This window comes from Hypanus sabinus, chromosome 6 (assembly GCF_030144855.1).
Source record: "Hypanus sabinus isolate sHypSab1 chromosome 6, sHypSab1.hap1, whole genome shotgun sequence".
Taxonomy (NCBI): domain Eukaryota; kingdom Metazoa; phylum Chordata; class Chondrichthyes; order Myliobatiformes; family Dasyatidae; genus Hypanus; species Hypanus sabinus.
This window is the reverse complement of record NC_082711.1, coordinates 26,932,837-26,938,836: the sequence shown is the minus strand read 5'-3', so window position 1 is coordinate 26,938,836 and position 6,000 is coordinate 26,932,837.

Sequence of the window (6,000 nt, the reverse complement as noted above, 5' to 3'; positions counted from 1 at the left end):
GCTCACCAGGCCCTACATGGACTCCTCATGACACTTATATACCAGGTTCCTCGCACATGCATGAGCTGGAACCAGCACAACCTCCGTCTCCTGTGCAATCACCAATGTTGCCAGCATCGGTGCAATCACAGCCGGTGCTACGTAGATCGCAGCGACAGATTCGACCACCTGATAGACTTGACCTGTAAGAAACTTCGCCACATGGGGACTCTTTCAAACAAAGGGGGGGGGGGGTGAATGTGGTGAACTATGTGCCTGTCTGGACATGCCCCCTTCTGACTGCTCCTGTGGCTCCTCCCACAGGCCCCTGTATAAAGGCGATCGAGGTCTGATCCTCTGCCTCATTCTCCAGGATGTAATATGATGGTCACTTACTGCTGGTTCCTTCTTCAGTCAATAAAAGCCGATATCTCGCCTTACGTCTCAGAGTGAGTTATTGATGGTGCATCAAAGACATAGGAGTAGAATTAGACCAATTAGCTCACAGAGTCTGCTCTGCAATCAAGGCTAATTTAGTATCCTTTTCAACCCCATTCTTCTGCCTTCTCTCTATACCTTTTAACACCCTTAATAATCAAGAACCTATCAACCTTAGCTTTAAATATACCCAAAGACGGCCTCCACAGCCATCTGTGGTGATGAATTCCACAGATTCACTATCCTCAGGCTAAAGAAGTTCCTGCTCATCTCTGTTCTAGAGGGATATCCCTCTATTCTGAGGTTGTGCCCTCTGGTCCTAAACTCACCCACTACAGGAAACATCCTCCCCAAGTCCACTCTATATCAGCCTTACAGTATTCAACAGGTTCAATAACAACCCCTTCTCATTCTTTAAATTCCCAGTGAGTACACACCCAGAGCCATCAAATGCTTTTCTTATGTTAACCCTCTCATTCCTGAGGTGATTCTCATGAATTTGCAGTGGACCCTCTCCAAAGCCGGCACATCCTGTCTTAGATAAGGGGATAAAAGTTGCTCACCATATTTCAAGTACAGTCTTATAAAGCCTCAGCATTACATCCTTGCTTTTCTATTCTAGTCCTCTTGAAATGAATGCTAACCTAGTCCCAGTTTTGAGCAGCCTGTGCACTGACGGGGTAGGGCACAGAGGAAATCTACCAGGATCCTTCTGGATTAGAGAGCATTTCTAATGAGAATAGGTTGAGCAAGCAAAGCCCTTTTCTTTTGGAGTGAAGGAGGCTGAGAGGTGAGATGATAGATGTGTACAAGATGATAAGACGATTAAAAAGAGATGATAGCCACAGACTTTTTCCCAAGGTGGAAGTAGCTAATATGAAGGGCATGATTTTAAGGTGATTAAAGGGAAGGGATGGATGTCCATAAGACCATATGACGTAGGAGCAGAATTAGGCCATTTGGCCCATTGAGTCCGCTCTGCCATTTCATCATTGCAGTTTTATTATTCTTGCCAACCCCATTCTCCTGCCTTCTCCCTGTAACCCAGGTGCCCTGACTATTGTAGAACCTATCAACCTCCTCTTTAAATACACCCAATGACTTGGCTCCATAGCCATCTGTGGCAATAAATTCTACAGATGCATTACCCTCTGGTTAAAGGAATTCCTCCTCATCTCTGTTAAAAACGGATATCCTTCTATTTTGAGGCTGTGCCCTCTAGTCCTAGACTCACCCACTACAAGAAACATCCTCTCCAAATCCACCCTATCAATATTCGATGGGTTTCAATGAGACACTCCTCATTCTTCTAAACTCCAGCAAGTACAGGCCCAACGCCACCAGACGCTCCTTGTACATTAATCCTTTTATTCCTGGAATCATTTTTGTGAACGTGAGCCAAATGCAGGCAACTAGGGCCAGTGAAGAGAGTCAGAATGGACAAGTTGGGCTGAAGGGCCTGTTACTGTGCTGTACCAGCATGCCATTGTCTAGCAGAATGACTCTGTCAGGGGTAAGGATTTTGGATGGTGATGGCAGAGGCAGATAGATTTGGGGCATTCAAGAAAAGTTCTTAGGCCCATGGGTGATAGAAAGCTGGAAGACTGTGTCGGAGAGAAGGGTTAGATTGATCTTAGGGTAGGTTAAAAGGTTGGTACAGTATCGTGGGCTGAAGGGCCTTACTATGCTGTAACGTTCTAAATTGTCAAATGAAAGGTGACCACTACTTGGGAATTATACCAGCTAATATCTTCAGCAGAAAATGAGGTGAATTCATTATTTTTCACACCGCTTTCCATGGAGCGTGGTAGAGTGAGGAGGTGAGATGTCAATTTGTTTTTTGATTATAAGTTTTGGTGCCTCCCATGCTTCAACACTGCAATCTCCTCCTCAGGTTTCTCTGTCTCTAACCCTCCTTCTGCTGGAGGCTCCTTGAGAATATGCTTCTTGATCACATGTTGTAGCATTTCTTTATGTAGCTTGATGTCTAATTTTGTATGATGGCATTGGTTCTAATAGCCTCCTAGGAACATGTTACAGTTTTAAGGATGCTACTATATATGATGCACATTGATATCATTTACTAGATACCCTTACATCTTCAATTCAGGATAACCAGTTGTAGGATAGTGTCTCACTCTTCTCTCTTTGCTATTCTCTGACCCTCAAAACAGATGCACTCCAGGGTTGTGTCCTGAGTCCCCTCCTTTACACCCACGACTGTACTGCCACACACTGCTCTAATCTGCTGATCAAATTCAGAGATGACACCATGTTGATTGGCCTTACGCCATGATATAGTGGTGCCAAGATAACAACCTCTCCCTCAATGTCCAAAAAACAAAAGAGCTGGTTGTGGATTACAGGAGGAATTGAGACAGGCTCACCCCAATCAGTATCAGTGGGTCTGCAGTTGAGAGAGTGAGAAGTTTCAAATTCCTCTGTATACGCATCATTGGAGATCCCACCTGGACTGTACACACTGGTTGTGTGGCAAAAAAAGTGCAACAGCATCTCTTCCACCTCAGGCGACTTAAGAAGTTTGGCACGAGCCCCCAAATCTTCAAGACCTTTTACAGGGGCACCATTGAGAGCATATTGACTGGTTGTATCACTGCCTGGTACAGGAACTGCACCAACCTTGATTGCTGGGCGCTGCGGAGAGTGGTACGGACAGCCCTGTGCATTTGTGGACATGAACTTCCACCTGTTGAGGGTATTCACAGCAGCAGGTGCAGAAAGAAGGCCTGGAAGATCATTGGGGACACCAGCCACTCCAGCCATAAACTGTTTCAGCTGCTTCCGTCTGGCAAATGGTACCGCAACATAAATGCCAGGACCGCCAGGCTACAGGACAGCTTCCTTCTACAAGCCATTAGACTTATAAATTCACATGTCTGCACATAGTGACAGAGTCATAATGTAAAGATACTTACTCCCTCATGTTGTGGGATAGATGTAAGGTTAAAATAAATTCATTCATTTATTCATTCATTCATTCATTCAAATTCATTTATATTCCAGCTCTCTCTGAGATCAAATGCCCTCAGGTTTTCTGTCGTAAGACAATTGATTCTGAAATGAGAGATTGTGTGACCCACACTGAGTTACTTAAGTTTCACTCCAACTAAAAGCCCGCGCAGATTTGAAGGCTTTAGGTAAAGCAGCAATGGAAGTTCAGGAAATAAGAATCTGAGGAAGTTTGTGATAGGGGCTCACTTGAAGTCTGTCATGACTGGATGAAAATGAGAAAGAAACAAGGTAAAGAGTTGTGGACTTGTCTCAGCACAAAACAGAAATCCGCCTCCCATCTATGGACTCTCTATATTTTGCGTTGCCACAGTAAAACAGCCAGCATAATAAAAGCTCTGAGCTCGCAGGACATTCTTCTCTCTCCCCCATCAAGCAGAAGATACAACACTCTGAAAGCACACACCACAAGGCTGTTATTAGACTCTCGAACAGACCTCTTCTAGAAAGCTGGGCTCTTGGCCTCATTGTGATCTTGCACATTACCTACACCGTACTTTTTCTGTAGCTTTTGCACTTATTCTGTGTTGCAGTTGTTTTTCCCTTATTCTAGCTCAATCCTCCAAGAGGATCACAGCCTTGTTGTGGTTTGGAGGCTTGCGTGCCTCAAAGACCCGGAGGGCCATGCTGGCTGGAGCCAGGGCTTTATGCTTTGGCTCTTGGTGGGGTCACCCATGCTAAACAGGTCAAAGGGTAGAGGCCAGAGTATGAGTGCTCCACCTGCCCTCCAGGTTCAGGGGTTCAGCTCAGGGCTAACAACACTGACAGGTAAAACAAAATTGTTATGGAATCAGCAATGAAGAATCAACACATCTGAGTGTAATGCTGTTCCTGAGTCTCCACCCAGGACTTGCTCGTCTGACATTAGTGAAAACTGAGAGGAAGCTACTGATATGATTAGGGGAGTCCGGAACACTGCCAGAGATGAAGAACTTTTATTGCTGCTGTGAATGTCAGCAGCGTAACAAACAGTAAATAAGTTATTCTAGCTCAGTGCACTGTGTAATGATTTGATCTGTATGAACAGTATGCTGGACAAACTTCTCGCTATACAGTATTTTGGTACAGGTGACAATAGTAAGCCAAAGCCAATACTAATAATGGTATATCAGCCATAAAATCAGCTCTCACTTTCAGTAAATGCCAAACTGTCAGAATATATTATCATTGTATTGTGATATTTTATAAATAATTTGAGCTGCACAATACAGTTCATGAAGCTTTCATTTGTAAGCTTATTACCTTTATTTATTAACTTAATTTACTACATTATTTACCAGTAATCAATTGTTGTCAAATGCATGTTGATGACAGCACCAATTGTACTCTGTCATCATAGGTATCTTGAACTCTGAGCAGTAATGTAAAATGATTTATCAATATTGGAATGTGCAAAGCCATTATGCTGTAAACTAAAACACCAAGAAATACTGAGTGCACTGCTCTACATTCATGGCTGTGGCCAAGCACTGCTCAAATACTACCTGCAGGGCAAATGACGCCACCGTTGTTGGTAAAACCTCAGATGGCAGCAAGGATGCATACAAGAGTGGTAATAGATCAGCAGGCTGAGTTGTGTCACACTCAGTGTCAGCAAGAACAAGGGATCGACTGCGGGCTTCAAGAAGGGGAGGTCAGGAGAACACACAACAATCCTCACTGAAGGGTCACTGGTGGAATAGGTGAGCAGCATCTGGTTGCTGGGTGTAACCATCTCAGAGAATCTGCCCTGGGCCGCGTTGTTGAAGTCACAAAGAAGACACATCAGTGGGAGTTGAGGAGATTTGGTTTGTCACCAACAACTCTTGCAAATCTCTGTAGATTTGGTGGAGAACATTCTGACCAGTTGCACCACTGCCCGGTAAGGAGGTGCCAAAGGACTAAATGCAAGAGTGTTATAGACCCAGTCAGCTCCATCACAGGCACAAACCATCACCCCCTCAAAACTACTCAGTAAACTCCAAGACCTGAGCCTTAATACCCCCTTGTGCAACTGGATACTGCATTTCCTCACCTGCAGATTCCAGTCAGTTTAGACTGGCAAAAGCATTACCTTCACAATCTCCATCCGCACAGGAGCATCTCTGGGACGTGTGCTTGGCCCCCTGCTCTACTCGCTTTACACCTATGACTGTGTGGCTAAGGACAGCTCCAACACCATGATGATGACGCCACTGTTGTGGGCTGTGGTGATGAGTCAGCCTGCAGGAGGGAGATTGAAAATTTGGCTGAGTGGTGTAATAACAACAACCTCTCACTCAAGGTCAATAAGACCAAGGAACTGATTGTAGACACAGAGGTCCCTGAGCCAGTAATCATTGGAGGATCAGTAACTTTAAATTCCTGGGTGTCATTATCTCAGAGGACGTGTCCTGGACCCATCATATAAATGTAATTGCAAAGAAAGCATGACAGTGCCTCTACTTCCTCAGGAGTTTGCAGAGATTTGGCATATCATCAAAAACCTTGGCAAACTTCTACAGATGTGTGGGGAAAGTATACTGACTGACTGCATTATGGTCTGGCACGGGACCACCAATGCCTCTGAACAGA